General features: G+C 44.3%; 1 protein-coding gene across 1 annotated transcript in view; it reads right to left on the bottom strand.

Annotated features, from left to right (window-relative positions):
• GPRIN3 (GPRIN family member 3) overlaps positions 1-19,519 on the bottom strand; it is a 29,358-nt gene extending 9,839 nt beyond the window's left edge. The window contains exon 1 of the mRNA XM_066317943.1: positions 19,402-19,519. The gene's annotated coding sequence lies outside the window, so the exon portion shown is untranslated. The remainder of the gene's footprint in view (positions 1-19,401) is intronic.
• Between the last annotated feature and the right edge of the window lie 387 nt (positions 19,520-19,906).

Genomic DNA, 19,906 nt, shown 5'->3' with positions numbered 1-19,906 from the left:
AAAAAGACGATGGCTAACCTGAATTCATATTACACCACTAAAAATACAGAAAATAAAACGCATTTATTTAAATTATAAATACACAAATGCAATTGCGTCCTTCTAATTCTGCAGCCAGTGGGTTTTTTACCCTCTTTTCAGTGTCAAAGGATGTTTGTTATTCTGTTTTTTGGTGAAAAACTTGCTTTATGAATTATTTTCTCCTAATTATTTGTGGGATCAAAAAGACTGGCACTACAAATGAAAGAGAGCACAAAACAAGGACACATTAATTAAAATACGTACGAGATTGCCTGAAGAGATAAGATACAAGACACAGAGTTTCCATCTTTCAGTGTGTTTTGGAATGCTGACAGCAGACAAATTATTCACTGTGATGACAGGGAGGGGAGAGGTGGTGGGGATACCTGGCATACCTCTGATTCCCACCAGAGATGGGGCTGGCATTTCAAGCAGAGGGCGCCCCAAGTCCCAATTCTTCTACACCTCAGGAATACATGTTATTACAAGTCAGACCTACAGACAAAGCAGGAACCTGTGCCAGAGACAGGCAGGGAGCTGGACAGCAGAAGTGACACATTCAGCATCACAGGGCTGCAGCACCTTCCGTGCAGACTTTAAGCAAAGTGGGTGATTGTATGCGAACCACAACACTAAATCAGCTGGAACCACCAACTGAGCCACATGAAGAGCCCTGAGGAGAAACCAGATCCAGCCAGGACTCCTCACCAGACCTCAGAGCTCTTCCTTCTGGATGCTGACATACAACCAGCTATGTCTATCAGGTCTGCTGTCTGCTCAGAAAGGTGTCATGATACAAGGCAAAGTGGAAACGGCAGAGGTAAAAAATGGGAAATAAGGCCAAACACAAAAAGAGAGGCTAAGAGTTTGTCTTTGGTTTGTAATGGTAGTAATCAGAGGAAAATCATGTGAAAATCAAGGGCAAGATGCACTACCATTTTCAGCCAAAAGGAGATGGCTGCCTATCAGCCTGACATCTAATGAACATTTATCTAGCAATATTTGTACATGCTGAAGAAATGCATTTTTCTGGCTGTTGTCTCCTCCCATCTTGCATCTCTCTGCCAGGTACAGAGGTTAACTGCAAAGTGCAGAGCATGGGAACTTCACTTTGGAAGGACAAAGCTCAGCTTAACCTGCTGCCCAAAACCTACAGATGAGAAAATGTGCAAAGCCAGCCCTACAAATGGTACACTGGCCTCTGGGACTAATTCAAACCACAGCAAACTGCTTTGCACCTCCCTTCATTTCTCTCAGCTCCTAGCAAACCTTAAGTACATCCTGCCAAGAGCCCTGAGCAGGACCTTGCCCCAACACTTCAAAGCAGTCCAGGGACACATGGGCACCTCAGCAGTCACTCAGGGACAGATGTGTGAGAATATCTGCAATTGGCTTTTAATGGGCAGGCACAGAGAATAAAAACTGTGTGGTGATCAAGCATGATTCAGCTCTACTGTCCTGCTGGCAGTTACCCTACAATTAGAAAGATGTCCATCTAAAAGGAAATACAGCTCTGCTCCGAGACAGGGTGTTCCAGCCTGTCCCATCTGTTCCCTGTGGGCAGCACCCATCTTGGCCTGGCCAGGAGACAAGCAGCACCCCTCACATCCAGCTCTGGCACCTGCTGATGAGGCCCTGGCAGGAGCCACTGTTTGCAATGCCACGATGCAACTTAAACCCCAAAAGTTGGGCTGCCCCTGCAGAAAATGTCATTGTCCTCTGGCCATGGCCAAAGGCAACAGGCTGCTACGTGCTGTGGATGTGCTGCAAGAGCATCTTGTTTATGTGGGAGCAAGAATCAAGTGGTTATGGATTTATGGCTGCAACATGGTTTATCAAAATACTTCCACATTTCCAGAAAGAAAGTGGGTTTACCTTACACTCCGACACTTTAAAGCAAGAAAAGCAGTATTTAGAAGTGATAGAAAATAAAGTATCGAGAAGATTACTAGAACACAACATTTGGCAAGGAGATTGAAAATCCTGGTTTAAATAAAGAATTGTGGTATCATCTGCTGCCATTGAAATTTCGAGCCTTCAAAGTTCACTCCTTTCTCACAGATTAAAAGCCTTTTCCAGGAGAAGCTCAGATCCTCATGTGATTGCAGCCTCTAGATTCTCTCCAAAAAGCCCCACACATCATCAGAGGAAGGTGACATGGGCAGGAACCACAGGAGGGCTGAACGTCCATCACCTCCACACTCTTCTCTCGTATTCATCCTGCCCCTCTCCTTCCCCACTCAGCTCACCCTCCCAAGCCTGCTCCCTGTTGCAGGCAGGGGTCCTGGGCAGCAGCAGGGGCTGCCAAGACAGGCTCTCTCCCTGCACACCTCCTCCCAGGGCTTCAGCACCCACCAAAAAGGCTTTCTTTGGCAAGGCACGTTAAGTGTGCAAAAGCCCCTGCGGAACACTGGGCTTGCTGCAGAGCACCGCAAAGAGCCCATCAGTCTTCCTCCTCCAAGGTGAAAGGGAAGGATAAATGGCTTTATGAAAACAGCTAAATCAAACAACAACTACACCGACTGGCAGCCAGCTGTAGCAGTTGCATAAGCTACAGTGATACTCCTCCCTCATAGCCTGGGCCACCCTTGGAGGGGAAGCAACACGTGGGTAAAACCCACAAGGTTACACCTTTATTTGTTTAATTGCATGTTATTGTATTTAGCATCATTATTTATCAGCAGTTTTTCCTTATTCCAGTGTTTGACCCTGTAACTAATTTTTTAAGAAATGCAACCTGACTTCAGGGGTAAGCCAAGTTTCAGGAGGAAGTCTGCGTGCACACTCCTGAGGCATGCATGGGAGAGGGAATCAGCAATCTGCTGTCCACATCAGGGAGGTGACTCCACATAGCTCACTGCCACCGCTTATTTTTCTTCAGCTTACTCTTGTGTAAAAACAAGATGAGGCTTTTGAGGAATGTGAGCAGGAGGGTCATGTGGACCTCTCAAACACCACTTTTGTATTTGCTGTCGAAAGCAACAGAATTTCTAATGACCAATGGGAATTTCACTCCTTACCTATCCTGCTATCTCTCTGATAAAGGCATGTTGAAATTTAACCCCTCATTAACACATATTATGCAGCTGACTGCATTTGAATGTTGACAGCTGACAAACAAAAGCCCTTCATGAGCCTTTCGTGAGAGCAGTTTAGCAGTACCAACAACAAATCCTTTTTTCCTACACAGCAATGCCAACATGACTTCAGAAAGCAGAGTGAGCATCTTTAGGGATGAAAGCATAATGCTGGCTCGCTGCCCATACAATTCTTGTAATTCTTTTTTGTTGCCCAGACAACTTGCAATAACCAGGATGATGGAGTTTACATGGACATCCATCCACTCGAAGCTGGACTAAAACCAAAATCATATTTCTGTGGTCAGGAAAACATAACCGCTGCTGAGTAGGTGTGTCTTGGAAAGGGTGGCTCTAGGGACAAAGGCTGTTAAGTACTTCTAACATGCCTTCAGGGTTCTCAAAAGGATATTTCCTGAATTTCATTATGACTTCCTTAAGAGCATTCCCCGCAGTGAACTGAATACAAACATTCATCTTGTGGCTGAAGCATCCACAGCAGCAGAGCTACCACCCTAGACAATTAGGCCTGATTAGCTGCTGAATAACCATACTATCAGCGGCCAGAGAAATGTTTTGTAGCAGCACTTCTTATTTTAAACCAACCTTGCAAACAAGGAAATTCTGCCTTGGAAGAGTTGACAGCAGGATCAATGCCTTTTGCACAAGATAAAACCCCAAAATGATAACATTTAACTCTCATGCACAGTCTGAAAAAATTAAGTTCTCCCCACATATCATATTATTTTAATGAAGATGCTGGGCTCAGTATTAGAGAGGGGAATAGATCTTTACATAACAGGCACCTGGGAAGGGATGTATCCATTGTCATCTACAGGCGTTATCCTAACGGAAAAGAACTACTCCAAATGGCATGTAATTAGAGAAGAAGGATGCAGTGCCTACCCAGTCATTACTGTAACAGAAATTTGCTGTACTGTGTGATTAACCTAAGAAAGGCATGATGATGATCTCACCATGTCTGCTCTTGCCTCCTGGCTATCACAAAACACAACTCATGTGAATAGAGAGGCTGGCAGCTGAAACAGCTATCACCGTGGGTTTTTTTTTTAAAAAAAACCCCAACAGTTAAAAATATCTTGCCTTCTTCCTGCTGCCACCTCAGCAGTTGCTTCCTGTTTTTTCACGTTGTCACTTTGCTCTGCTGCTGGCTGTCATTGACAGTAAGAGCAGCAAAAAGAACAAAATAATCTCCTTAGCAAACTGCCTCCTGCTAAACACCTTCTCAAATAACCCATGAGAGGAAGTGCCATGTGCTGGGCCACTTTTTGTCTGATGTATTGATGCTCTGCAGGAAACCAAATGGCTGCAGGTTGGAGGCCTTCGGTGTTCAGGGATAAAATCTGAGCAATTCTGTGATATCTTTACAATGCTGGTAAATGCTCTTTTGAGGGCAATGACTCAAACATGTGTGCCCAGCTAAGGACTCTAAGCTGCTCACCTTCAGTCACTCAAGCTTATGATGTGACTTTAGTGAGACCATTACATGAAAAGCTGTCATCTCAGCCTCTTCTTTTTCTTTACTTGAGGCTATGTGTTTCATTGTGTTGAACCCTGACCCCAGTGGAACTGGACCACACCAGTGCCCTCATTCATTATTTGTTAAACTGATGAAGAAATGCACGTGGGATGTGGGGGAACCAACACTAGTCATGTACTGCAGATAATCAGTGAGATCACTGTTCTTTATATCCAGAAATGATGGACCAGCCTAACAGCGTACAAAGCACTGTAGGTGGGTGTCAGCTTCCAGTCACCTGACTCAAATGAAGGTCAATGCCAGATGGGAAAATGGTGGTGAAATATTACAACTATAAACCACACCACGTTTTCTTTGGTCTCCAGCCAGAGTTGACAGAAGATGTTGAAAGACTCATGTGAGTAACCACCCAGATGACACTATGGTAGAGATGAGCAGGTAGAATTCAGAGAAACTGACTTCTGGCTCTTGGCTTGAGCAAACAGCTGTACTGGCACTGATACCAACTCAGCATTGCTAAAAATCAACTCCCAAATGCTGCATCACTAACTTTGGGTCCTGAAATTCACTATGTAGCCAGAGGGTTCTTCTGGACAAAGAGAGGTTCTTAAGTCTTCTCCATCCTGCACTTAGACACGCTTGAACAAAGAGACTGCAAAGCTTCCTCCAGGTGAAACAGCCAACTCAGTCACCAAGTCATTCTCTCAACACCTCCATCTTCCTACAGCAAAGAAAAACACCAACAGCTGTGCTGTATGATGGTTTATTTTAGGAAAAACTCATTATCTGCAGTCTATTCCACAGGTGTTTGATGGCAATAGCTTTTTAATGTTGCCCTTACAGGGAGCCCAGGGTTATAAAAATCTCTCATGCTAACAATTGCAGGAACCATCCTCGCTCCTGTTAGAATTGTTTCCTAACAATGGCTTATACAAAATATGTATTTTTATCCCTGTATTCAATATGCTTCTATCCTTCTAGCCCCAAGAAGGAGTGCTAAGGTATCCAACTGTCTGTAGCATTTTATACTGTGATTCAAATATGATTTTCACAGGCTTAAGAATAATTACATTCTCTGCCTCTGAATTCTTAAAAATCTCAGTGCTCTTAAAACAAATCTTTATGTAGTACCTGACCTGGGAAGTCCCATCTGTGCTGGAACCAAACTACGCACAGGACCACTTCCTCAAGGCAGACAATATTTAAGAGGTAGCAGGGCAAAATCTGGAGACTAGTTCAATAAAACAGGCTGGAAACAGAGACACAGCAGGTGTTATAAACCAAAGCTTTGCCCACTGCAGTATGGCACATTATCCATACCGCACACCTCTGCCTTATCCATACCAGACTTATGGTTCAGTCCATACCCTGGAACTCTGTAAGGCTTACACCAGGCTAATGTGACATCCCCACTCCTGCCAAAGGCTGGCATTTTCCAAGTTACAGTTCAAGGTTGACACCGAGCCTATTTCTGGGCACAGCTCCTTATTTCTTCTGCATTTAGGACAGAAGGATTTACATTTATCAGGTGACTGAACCAATGAATGCAGTGATGAAGGCACTGGTAAAAACATTAACTTAGACTTGAATCACTGTCCCTGAGGATGACTGTCAAATTGGTTAGTGAGAATAATTACCATTAATTAAAATGACAGCTCAAAGGAGTTATATCACATCTGAGTTCAACCGAGTCTCCAATAAACTGAGGTTTATTGGAGCTGACTGCCTCAACCACCTGGGCAAGCCCAAAGCAGACATCCCCATGGGCAGCATGACTGGCACCCACTCACCCGGCAGCTATCACTCCAGCTCACCTTCCCGCTTCTCACACTACACACAGCAAGCTCATACCCCCAAACATTAAAAAAAAAAAAAAAAAAAAAAAAAAAAATTTAGCACCGCCAAGCAATTACTGAGTTTATCACCTAGTGCACAACACCTCCCATCAGGCTGCGCTGCTTTTTACTCCTCTTTGGAGTAGTTTTAGCTGCCCTTGCTCAAGATGCCAGCATATTTAACCTGCAGATCTTAGAAGTGATCTAAGGTCAAGTTGTACCTTGCTAGAACACAGCTGTGAGCAAGCAGGGCTGTGGGAGAGCTTTGTCCTTGTTTCTAAGTCAGCTGGAGTGGAAGCTGACAGGGCATGAAAAAGGATCATTCACAGCTTAGGGTTTAATTACTGGACTGGCATTGAACATCAATGCCCCATGCACAGAGGCACACTTGAAAGAGTAAGAAAACATATGGCTATCTTAGAGCCAGTATGAAAATCCAGACAAGATGGTTTATTTCCACATAAGTACTAGATACTTCAACCACTCATCTGACAGCTGTGAATGCACAGCAGCCTTCTGACCACGATTTATTTTTATTGACATCCTGTTTATGGATACAATTTGAATTACCACAAACTACGCCTACTTACGTGATTGAAGACAGATATCCACACACATATAAAATCTGATGTATGCTACCAAAGATAGTCATCTAGCCTAATGTGGGTGATTAAAGCCGGGCATTGAATGCGAAGAAGCCTGATGCTGAAAAGTGCTGAATAATCAGAAATACCAGTAAAGCCACTAGGATTCAAAAGTTACTCAATATTTTTGAAAATACAATTTTTTAATTCCTGTTCCTATCCAAGAAATGCCAGAAGGTTCTAACATACTCTACCATTTTGCTGGATGCTACATGTGAGCATAGAGAAACTAAGCAGTCATCACTTAAGCAGAAAAGATACAGAGGAAAGGTAGGAACCTCTACTTTTTCTGCCTCTTCAATACAATCTAACACAGATGAAGGCCACAGAGAAAGCTATGCAACAGCCAGTGTCTAATGCCAGTCATTTAACTACAGAACAGCTTTCTTCTATATCTCATCATCTACTACTAAAAGCCGTACAATCATGAGCCCAGCAATTCCAGCTTCAGAGATCCACCTCTGCAACATTACTGAAAAAATATTCGAATGAGCTCCTTCCCTTCCTAGATTCAAGCCCTGAATCTACAAAGAAGGAAATAGCCCTCTGCTAAATGAAAGGCAGAAAACAAAACAAGTGTACAGAATATGCTGCTGCTAGCATTTGCAAAGATAAAAACCAAACTCAGAAAACCACCACCTTAAAGCTGAATTAGCAAAGGATGTTATGGACCCAAGAAAAGCACTTGCACATACTCCACCCAAAAAAAGTACCTGCAACCACTGCAGATTTATAACTGTTCATACACGGGGGTAAGCACTTTTGGAAAGGGCTGTTTCTGCTCTTGTTCTGCAGAAAGCTCAGGCAGGGCATGGGATCAGATGGGATATGAACACATGACAGGAGTGAACAGGACATCCGGTCGGAACAGGACAGCAATCAATGAGATAACGCGCCAGCAACTCAATTATCTTTCCATCTTCTTTCAGATGAGCTGCTTCTCTTACAGAGAGCAAGGCTGGCAATTTGTTCTGAAACACCTCTCCTATAAACCTGTAGCCTGTATGCCAGAGCAAGCAAACTCAGAGCAGACCAAATGGAAGTAGTATGTGGACAGAGGCAGATTGTATCAGAGGATGAAGTACTGCCAGGCAGAGAGCTGGGAAACTTAGAGCAGTTTATTAGCTGCTCATTGAATAACCATATTATTAAACACCCAGGCCACACTCCAAGAAACTTGTCTGTCAATAAGGTGGGAAGCCTTGCCCTCCATCTCTGCTCAGCTGCTGGTCAGCACAGTCCAGGTAATTACTGTAGCTTCATTTTCATTATCTCAGCTCTCTTCACTCTGGTCCCTCATCTATGTATTAACAATCCTAAGCCACAGGTGTGGGCAGCCACAGGAAAATTGTTGGGTTTGTTCTACTCCAAGTCAAGAGGAGAAAAATATTTTTGCAAATGCAGACTGCCATGTGAGGTGGTTTGAGAGAGACAGATGTCTGATTAGCACTGCAGATGGGCTGAAAAATCCCCCATCACCACTTCAAAACTCTCACCCTCTTCCTTTTCCAGAAGGACAGAAAATGTGTTCATTTCCCCTCATGTGTGGGAGCTTTGCCTTTATTTTAAGGGTGAAACTGCAACACCTAGAAATTCATTAGGCTCCTGGCCTCCTCTCTGGGCAGTAACTAGATGAAATGGCTCAGCTGTTGAATTTAAGGGTTAGTATGCCTCAGTCCTAAGTTCCTCTCACAAAACTAGAGCGTTAATGCTGACCTTGGGAAGACCAGCCTCCTCCCATATGAATTCAGTGACCATTCCATTTATGAGGCTTACATACCTCTACAGCTGCTGAGTGAATTCTTGCTGGCTAAGAAGGCAGGAGGAGATAAGGGGTGAAGGCGAGACCTGCTCTTTCAGAAAAAACAATGAGGATGTGCAGAGGAAAATAAGTTGGTTGGTCTCCGTGATAAGAGAATTTTTTTGGCCCTCTGCCTCCTGGACCTAGGCTTGAATGCTCTTCCAGCACTGATTCCCCATCTGTCTCTTACTGTGTACTCCTTGCCAGACCATTTCACAGCTTCATATCGCTCAAGGACAGGAAACTGTTCATAAATGCATAATTCAAAATTGTCTTTTGCACGATAGTATAGCATCATTTTTGAAAGACCATTTTAAGTATTTGTGATGTTGACCATGTTCCTATCTCTTGCTGCCGCATGTTGCATGTTCAAGTTGAATAGTGGAAACATTGTTTTGTCTTTCTAAGCCTTTGATGAGCACTTTTTCCCATTTCCTGGGTTTTTTTTTGGAAAAGTATTAGGTCTCTCTCTTTTAATGGTTGACCAATGTCAAATACAATTCAAAAGGCTGCTCTCTGATAATACAGAAAGTATTTTTCTGTGTTTAGGAACATAAAAAGAAAATAAAAAGTAAAACCAAAAAAATCCACACCAAAATAATTCAGAAAAAAAGAACCCGAATACCCGAATAGATTTATCTAAAAAAAAAAAAAAAAAGGTGTATGTGCATAAAGGGGGAAAGTCCATTTTCCCAAAGTCTGCCATGTTTTCAGTCACAAACAGAAAATCCTCTCTCAAAACAGAATTAGTAATTAAGTCTATATAACAAATTAACATTTACAAGTGTCAACAGTGAAGAATTTAAGATCAAGATTAGGTGACCTCAATATATTTATCCCAGCTAAATTCTGGTCCTGGAGGTCAGCTCAGAAGTCCATGAATGAAATTCCCCCATGCAACACACAAATGTTGACCCTACATTAATTCAAAAGGCGATGTATATTTTCATGTTCATTTCTCCTTCAAAATGCTCTCCAAATGTAAGATAACAGGTCTACCCCAAAACAAATTTAATTGTGTCTTAAACTCCACAGTGCATAAGAGTCATCATACAGCCTACTAGAAAACAGACTCTTTTCATTCATCTCTACCTCAACTGCCCTATATTCATTATGAATCAGACATCTAAGACAGAATGACTGAAAGGATGATGTGGTTTGGCTTCCTGTCAGAATGGCAACTATGGTGTTTGGAACAATTTCATATCTCTGGTTAGATACCTCTGGAAAAAGGCCAGATCTATACCTCCTGTAAACTACAAAGGAAATACAGCCTGTAACTGCAAGGTCAAATTTCACCCATCTAATTAAGTTTTCTGCTCTGAGCAGCATGCTAGCTATGGACTCTAACATGATTTTTACAATAACAGGTGTGGCTCTGATTGCCAACAAATGTGCTTTTCTTGAACTCATGTGGTCATTAAAGACTAATTTTGATTGCTGAAGTCAAGATTATGGATCCCATTGAAAAAGAAGAAGGGTTTCAAGAGACAAATATGAGACCGACTGAGGCTGAGTAGGTGGCATTCATTAGTCACCAGAAGGCAGGCTCTGCTGCTGGAGGAACACCACCACATGAATTGTCCTGGAGCTTCCACACAGACGGAACTGATGAGTAACAGCAAATAACACCTCTTACAGAGCTCCCTTCTTGGGATCATAACATTAGAGGCATAATGTAATTGAAGCTGCTTTCCTGGTACACACTTAACGAAACTATTATTAGCTTTGCTGTCCTTTTACTTAATTTTCTTCTCCTAAGGCTTTTTAAGGAATGGCTCAGACATTGTGTGGGTTCTCTCCCTGTCATCTACATGTTTGAGCTGGCTGCTGGTAGGAACGTCTGCTCACATTCCCGCAGGCATGCCAATCTGGATACAGCAAACACATACAAACAGTCTGCATGCAGAAATCTAGAGGAGAAAAAAAAAAAAAAAAAAAAAAAAAAACCACAACCAAAAAAACCCCCTAACCCAACCCCAAACAAACAACAAAAAACCACCCCAAAACCCCAGGGTACTATCTCATGAACACATTCAGTTCACTCATCTTCACATTAGGAAGCAAGTGTGAGTGTGCTTATTGTCCATCTCTTTGGCAAGCATCCCGCTACCTTCCTGTCCCCTCCAGCATGGAAAACTGTAATTCTAAAATAGGTCATTTTATTATGAAAATTTGTTTTCCAAGCAATATTCCCTTGAGGCCCTTCATATTAAGAGCATCTTCTGAACTGGATAAATACCATTCTTCTATTTCCCAATACCAACTCACATGTTCATGTGATAATGGCCAAGCATGGTCCAGCTGGAAGCAATTCTCAAATAGACCATTTAAGAGAAGAGTATTTCTGAGGCAAAGCTCCCAGGCTTTATGATAGGATACTATTTGCTTTTATTTCACTGTGGCCCCACAGCACAATAATGACTTGAGGTTTGAAATGTTCCTTTTAAGTTGATGCATACCCTGAACCCAAAGAGGAAGTAAAAACCCCTTTTCTCGCCAAAAGAAAGACCACGTCTGAGTCTCTATGCCTGCTATATGCAAGAGGAAAGTGCTTGTCCCTTCCTAGGCATCAAGCTAATTGAGACTCAAAACAATCAATAAAGGCTGGATTAATTCCTGAGTGCCAAAAGCACATGCAGCTAAATTAATGAAGCTAATCCTTTTGTAATACCCATTTGTTAAAATTTCTCTGCAGCTCCTGATGCAGCTTGCTTGACTTCTCAGGAAATCAATGAACCACTTTTGTTCCTCAGTCGTAGTTTGCAGTGCATCCTCGTGCATTTTTAGCACCACTAGCACATAGTGGTGCTAAATTAGGCTGAATTCAGCTGATGAACCCTGTTCTCAGGCATGAGATAACAGCACAGATTCTGCACAGTCCTGACCTGAAGTCATCACACTCAGGTATGATCTTCCAAGTCTATGCAGCTCTTGGCTGAGGTAGGTGAAAGCACATTTGTAGTTACCAATGATCTCACTTATGGCATCAATGGGTTTATTTGAAGAGTGGAGCAGCAGACAGGGACCTGAAAGCCTGGTCACTTTATTCTGCCATACCGTGCACTTGAGGTGACTCTTCAAAACACCTCTTACCCTTTCTGTGAAAATGCCTTTGGTGCTGCAATTAAGAATTTTCAAATGTTTCCACAGCTGATTTTGCAGATGGGATACCTGTCCCTACAGATAGATGGAAACTGATGCTATTTTATGGAGTACTCAAACAGCAGACCTTGTTAGGCTACTGCTTAGCTCCAGCAGAAATCTGGATCCTCAAACTCATGCAAACCTGCATAGCCTCTTTAACAGATACTCCCTAACTATTAACCCCAAGGGCAAGATCAACATTTTTATTTTAATTAATGTGGAGAGGCTGTGGTGTGCAGCAGTAAAGAGTTCTGAAATGCCAGCCTTTTGGAGTGGAATAATTCTGTCATCTTGTTTCCATACAGTTCTTCTCAAAACTATCATCTTCCTGACAAGTATTTTATCACTGTTACTTCTACCCCTTACTCCACTCCCCAGCATGCTTATTATATTCCATAATTTTCTTAATGAGTCATCTCAACCTCAATCTTTCAATTGTGTGAAGTTTTTCATGAAACTGATACTTCAGAGGAAGGAGAGTGACCCTTTAGTTTGTTAAATAATGAAGTCAGATTATCCTTCAGCATTTTGTAGCCAAAGGGCTGGCTAAGTCCTCAACAGCCAGACTGCTTCTAGGAGAGCTGAGCTGGGAAGATTTAGAAGACTCTTACACCTCTCCACTTCCTGAAGTTGGGACCTGGTGATACCTAACTCATTCCTCAATGCCCAAAGGCCATCTTAGAAGCTGCTCTGGAATTGTAGCTCCTGTAGTCTAAGAAAACAGGGACTTGCTAAAAGACAACAGTGCCCTGTCCACATCAACGCCTTTGCTGGAAAATTTCTTACCTGCTCTGTTATACCAGCTTTAATCTGTTATTTGACCCTGGTTTTGGCAAAACTCCACAGAGTCCTGGGGCCCTATGGAAGGGGAAGGGCTGCTCTCCGAACACTCAGCAGACACACTGCTTACTGGATTAAGATCTCACTAGCAATATACCAAAGGTAAAGCACTAGTTCTTGGACTTCAAAACATTTTACAGTTTTTTACTAGGACAAAATAACTGCCCACGAGTAGAGAATAACTTTCAGTCAAGCTGGCTTTAGGGTAAGGGACTGTGCTCACCCCAAAGCTGGCAGACACCACATTTCCCTGACCAGAGAAACCACGTGCCAGCTCTACTTGTGACCAAGAGGAACACTCATCTCTTCCCAAACCCATGTAAAATCAGATTAGTAACCAGTCTACTGTTCTTTTCCTTCTCTGTTTCACCCAGGAAAGGAAAAATCCATCCATCTGAAAATTATGCCTAACAGCATAATATCTTTTTCTACATAAATGTTAATGAATTGACTCCTGTTTATCCAAATTTAATGTAAATATCAGATCCTTTGTTATCCTGTGTTGGAAATTCCCACTGTTTCCATGATAACATCTTGACTGATTTTCTTAGCTTTCTAGTGATTACTTCATGCATGTAAAGAGGGGTCCTGGAGTCACCAGAAAATTCCTGAATTAATTCTTCACTGACTTCACCGTCATCATTTGAGATAAGCCATTGCTTTTTATAGTACCCTTTTAAGATTAGTCATAATGTAGCATAGTATTCATGCCCTCTGTTTGAATCTGTTGGGGTTTTGCATGAAGAATATTAAAAATAATTGCACATCTTGATTCATTTTGCCTTTTTTCTTGTTTGACTTCGCTTTTTAAAACTGAACTTTGTTTGTTTGCACATTAGCATCACAGGGAAAAAAATATCACCGTTAGAATGCAGTCTGGGATTCCAACTGCAGTAGCCAATATTTGCTCAATGTTCTCCAAAAGAAGTAGGAGGCACGTGTGCATATAGAAAGCCATCCTGTTCATCTGGATAAAAATGCCAACCGGTGATAACTGCGCGATGATTTTGAGGAACTGACAATATTAATTACAATCAGTGAGCTACAAGAGAATCTCAGCATAGAGGTGTCACTGTGAGAATTCAAGCAAATATTGATTACTTCTCAGTATTTTTAGAAATACCATCCATTTAGCAGAAAAAGAAACAACAACCCAACAAACCAAAACAGTAAAAGGGAAAATAAGTTAGATCTGTCTTTCCAAAGCTGAGTGTTTGGTCACTGTGCTCTGCTTATGTTTGGTATATGTTTTCTTCAGAAAAGAAGAATACTCCTGGTTGCAGGCTCTCTAGACAACCTTTCCTACAGTAGTTACTTCAGTCCTGACCTATGCTTTAGTTCACAGCTGTAGCTAACTGAAGCACTAAAATAACTTTGCTGGCTCTTGCCAGAATCATCCAGACCGCCAATGCTTCAGGGAACACTGCTCTTCCCCCAGCTTGCGTGTTTGCATTCATGTAGAGGCACACAACTGAGAGGGGGTGTGTTACTACTATGTAACCACAATCAATCCACAGACAAAATGAATGGTTTTAAACTTAACAGTACTGCTGCTTCCTGGATCAGGAGGTCACCAGACCACAGTGAAGATTCCTGTCTAGCAATGTGCTTCATATCTGCTTTATCATAGTGGAGTTTAACTATGAGGGTTGCCTGAGAGGGAGACGATAAATATCTCAGAACACATACTTCTTATGATCCCCTCCTAAAAAACTTCTCCTCCACTCCCTCAGCATAATACTTCTTCTCCAAAGCTGGACAACTGTGATATAAATTAGGTTGGACAATGAATTGTTACTACTTGGCAAGTGATACAAACTTTCAGCCTCAGCTCAGAGCTGGTCTCCATGTCAGACACAGACACCAACAGAGGAGATGCTGATAGCACAGATACTAACAGTTTAACAGAGCACTGGGATGTCTGTGTCCCCCTTTATTAACTCCTTCTTAGTAGTTCTCCTAAAAGAACTACTGTCTTTTAGGGAGGAAACAAGCAAACTCAACTGTTACTACCACGCTTTAGTGATGTATAAGTACAGTAAAACAATCAATAGAACATGTGTTTCTAACAATTACACTCGGAGCTTTAATAGATACAGACACTTTTTCCTGGGTAATTTAATAGATACTGTATCTTCCTGGATGTCTGGCTGATACTGGCCGTGGTAATAGCTTCCATACCTGCCACCAAGCTTTGTTACACAGGATCAGAGATTTAGAGGCATGGGGGAGATGAGGAGAAAGAACTGAATCTGTCCTCTGTGAACACACCCATAGCACTCTTTTACCACAATGCATGGTAATATTTGTCATCATTGGCATTCTTCCCTCCACTTGATGAGAATAATTAAGTGCACGTGTCCAGTGCTGACAGAGGACAAACAGATGCAAATTATATGCTGGCTCCCAGTCTTTCCTACTTAGGTGCCCACCTTTGCCTTTCTCCCCCAGAGCCTGCATGGCACCGCAGGTGTTGGCACTGCATTTTCTTCCCTATTTACTCAGCAGCATGCTGACACCTCAACCCTCTAGGATCTGCTGCCAATTTACAATTGTGAGCTCCTAGCCACAGACTCCCAAGAGACAAATAACACGATGTTAATAAGTAACTGATCATGTGTGATTAAATTTTTAATCGGTACCAGTCTTTGTTTCTATAGAACTGTTACAGAGTTCAAAGTCCATATATATAATAAAACAGATTTATGTAGATCTTTTCTATTTTTACTATTTGCAAAAGTAAACTGTATTTAGATATACTTTCAAAAACTTTTTCTGTCAGACAGTAACTTGATTTCATTCAGAACATGAATGTCCAGGACCTGTTTTCCCCTAGTAAAATTATTGATCTTTCGTTTTTGTTCTGACTCTCAAGAAGGTGATGTTTACCTAAATTAGGGAACATCAGGTCTTAATCCAGGATTGCTCTTAAATCCACAAAGGCAGCTGATTCAGCCTATCTCCTGACTCTGCTTTTAGTGTGGGAGTTACAGATTAACAAGTGATGTGCTGCCAGAAGCATAATTCTCAGTTACAAAATTTTATTCTGTCTGTAGCTGTGAGACTACAAGCAGATTGCTTGTACTCCTACAGCAGTGAGGATTTCACAAACTGGAGGCAGCAAGTTGTTCCCTGCAGCTTTGGCTCAGTCTGACAGAGGGAGTTTATGTTCTTAAAAGTAACAGTGTCAGTAACAGCTTCAGGACCCAAATCTGATGCATTTTACCACTGCCATAGTATTTTGCTAGTGAAATCTGTCTAACCTAGCATCCACTGGACAGTCTTTAGCAAGTCTGAGACTCAAAAATACTATCTTCTGTCTGTTCTGGCATTGTAGAATTGATTAACAGCCACTGTTCTTAATACTGGGCTGACTCTGGATGGGCTTCATAATTCAGAAGTGTGTAACTTTTGGGACCAGCCACCCTAAGGAAACACACACATATTCTGATTGCAAAAGAAGTTGAAGAAAAGGTGCAACCATGAGAAGGAAAAGCATATGTTGAAAAAACGTAGAGATATTTGTCCAGTCTAGGGGACAGAAGCTGAGTTTGAATTGGTGAGGGAAAGATACCTCTCAGGTAGTAACATTTCAAAATTTCCTATTGGGGGGATATACAATTGGACAAACAATTGAGACACACTTCCTAAGATGTTGACACCAGCCTGCAGAAAACGCAGCAGAATTCTAGAGCTCTGTTCAATCAGATGTGGTATCTGAGCTCTGTGATGATTTTCAGACCTTTTAAGGGTCTATCACTGTTTATATTTAGTGCATCACTGCCTATACTTCATGAAATCTTATGAATAGACATTTTGTGGGACTTGTAATAAAAACATCTTCATGAAATTTCAGAACACTCTTTGCCCTGACATTGGTTACACAATGAGAATGTACTTTTATTAATTTTAACACTTCTTAAACAATTAGGTAATTCTAAAGGCTAAAACCTACTATCATTATTCATGTAAACAAACCTTACTCACAGGCATCATCATATCACTTAACCCATGGTATGGTCTGCATGTAAAGACCTTTAACTTCCAGACCTCTTATATCACCCTCCCTCACTGTGCATTAAGCTTGTGACAGGGCAAGTCAAGGTGGCTGCAAACACTCAACCCCCAACAAAAAAACCCAACCTAAAACAAAAAAAAAGTTCATTTAAAAGAACTTTGCTTTGTTCCATCTCCTACAGAAGGTGCCTTCAGACTACTCAGTCTTATCCTTTTGTTGAGATTCAAGATGCTACATGCTGCTAGAAAAACTGACAATATTCTGACAGAGCCTCTGGCCCATACTCTCAGATATTGTGCTCTCTAGAGAGCTACAAGTCCAGCCTTAAGCACACTTCAGAGCAAGTAAAACTCACAACATTCAAGTTAAAGACTCGCAAAATAATGACACTGTATATGTCAGCCTAGACACCACAGCCAGCAGTAGGATTTACAGCTCTTTAAGACAGAAGAGCTATTCTCTTTTTTTCCCCTCACCAACACTTGGAGGCACAGCTGAACAAAAACAGTTACAAAAGCAATTCACTGTAATGGGCACTTTCAGTTTGCAGTTTGTATATTACTCAGTATAACTTCTTGGTACCATTTACTCCAGGTGGTATTAAACTTATTTGAAGTTGGCAGGGGGAGAAGACAGACCTTTAGGAGGGAGGTCCCAGGAAAATAAACCCTTCTAACTTCGACAAGACACTAGAGGTCTATTGTGATTCCTGAGCTGCAGACTCCATGGAAGTGATGTGATCTGAGGAGGGAAAAAAACTCTAATAGAGGCAGATCCAAAGGTATGTATGTAGAAATATTTAATTCAAATGCTCCTTACAGGACAGGCAACAAGCTTCTGAGAAAACCTTGGCTTGCAAAGAAGTGCATGGATCGTTGCCTGTAACTAATGGAACAGAAGTTCCCACCGTGCAGTCGTGGGAAAGAAACGTTTGTCCCATTGGGTGAATAGACAGGGGAATACTGAGCACGAGGTTATTATCTCCACACGTGACATCAACAAGGGCCTTCCTGGAACCCACTGTGCAGCACCGGAGGCCGGCAAGGATGGTGGTGGAGGCTCAGAGAAGAGCAGCCCAGACATTTCTCCTGGGGAGCATCTGCATTCCAGCGAGAGACCAAGAGAGTCAGGTCTATTTATCTCATCAGAGACAACGTTAAGTGGCTATTTAATTACTGCCCTTAAATACTTGAGCAGAGAGAGATGATCTGAAACTAGATAGCTATTTAATCTGACAGGCAAAACATTACAAGATCCAGTAGCTGGAAGATGAAGTCAGAAAAGTTCAAAGGGGAAAAGAGATGCAAACGTTTAACAAAGCGATTAAAAATTGGAGCCAATTATCCAGGAATGTAGTCAATTCCCATCGTTGGAAGTCATTAAATCAAGACTGTTTGAAGAGGCTGGTGGGCCAGACCTTGGAGTCACTGGGGAATTGTCTCTTCTTTATATTATGGAAGAGGTTAGGCTATGGGATCATAACAATGTCTTACGACTAAAAAAAGTCCACCACTAGCATCGTTATCTTCCTTGCCAAAAGAAGAGATGAAGGAACAAAGCGTTAATGAAGCCAAGGCCTGTATGGGGCACAGAACACAAGCTGAATGTGGGCAACACAAGCCACAGACCAGGAGCTGACATCATTAATAGTTTTGCCACCAACTATAGCAAAAGAAAGAACAGGCCGTGAGGGATTCGTGCCCAGCCCCAACGCCCCGAGACAGGCAAGGGACATCACCCGGCCAGCCCTCACGGCGCGATGCTCCTTGACTGTGACATCCCAGCTCGCAACCCTCACGGACCCGAAAGGACCCTCCCGCTCTCGGCAGAGTCTCCACACCACGGTCTGGGGAGCCCCGGGCTCCCTCAACAACCACCCGGGGTACCTGAGCTCACCCTCACCGCTGCGTCCACCCGGCTTCGGCCCGGGGGCGCCCCTTGGCCGCGGTCCCCACTCCGGGCGGCGGCTGGGGCCGGTCCCGCGGCGGCGGCCGCCTCCGGGGCACCTTCCGCGCTGCGACATCGCCGCCGCGGGCACGTTGCCGTGGCGACCGCGCCGCGCATCCCCCCGGCCCGTCCCGGCGGTGGGGGGCATCTCACCATTATTCCCTCCACCTTTTTTATTTCTTTTCTTAAGTTTTCCGCGCTCCCGGAGCACGCGTGAGCCAAAGTCGCTTACAAGCGCCGGTGCAAAAAGAGCAGACGATGAGAGCGGAGCCCTCGGGGCCGGCCCGGCCGCTCCCACCCGCCGCTGCCCGCTCGGCGGGGCGGCCGCAGCCCCTCCCGCCGCGGAGCGGGGCACGGCTGGGCTCCCCGGGCCGCGCTCCCCGGGCGCGGCTCGGTCCGGCCGGCTCGGACCCGGCGCCGGGCACGGCCGGCAGGCGAGACACGCCCGCCTCGCCCCGCCACCTGCCCACGCACCCACCCCGCCGCTCTCCGGCGCCGAACGCCCTCGCTGCCGCGCGTGTGTGCCGTGTAGGTGCTCACCGTGCCCGCTCCGCTCCTCCCGCCCCTTACCTCCGCGGAGGCGCCTGGGGAGCCGCGGGCACGCCGCCGCCGCGGGCAGGGATGACCTTGCGGAGAAATCCATCATCCGGGCAGGAAAACAAGCCGTTCCTCGGGGCGTGCGGAGGAAGGAGGGCTCCGCTCGGGCGGCCCTTCCCGCCGCGGAGGCGGGAGGGACGCGATCCGTGCCACCACCGACGAGGCGGCGGCGGCGGGAGGCGCGGGCAGCCCGGCCAGGCTCCGCCGCCGCCCGCGGAGCTGCGCCTCCGGCCGCTGCCAGCTGCGGCTCCCGGCCGGCTCGGGAGGCGGGGAGCGCCGGGGCTGCGGCGCCGGGCCGGGGCCGGGCTCCCCCCGCGGGCGCAGCAGAGCGGGGCAGCTGCCGGGCCCCGCCGGCGGGGAGGGAGCGCAGCAGCCCCGGTGCGCTCGGCCCCGCACCCCGCCCCGAGCCCTCCCAAACGCGCGGGGCGCGGACACGTACCTGCTTCCAGGGAGACATTTCCCGCTGACGCCAGCCCCA

The sequence above is a fragment of the Sylvia atricapilla genome, chromosome 4, assembly GCF_009819655.1.
Source record: "Sylvia atricapilla isolate bSylAtr1 chromosome 4, bSylAtr1.pri, whole genome shotgun sequence".
Classification (NCBI taxonomy): Eukaryota; Metazoa; Chordata; class Aves; order Passeriformes; family Sylviidae; genus Sylvia; species Sylvia atricapilla.
The sequence above is the reverse complement of the archived record's forward strand: the minus strand, read 5'-3'. Positions and strand labels throughout refer to the sequence as shown.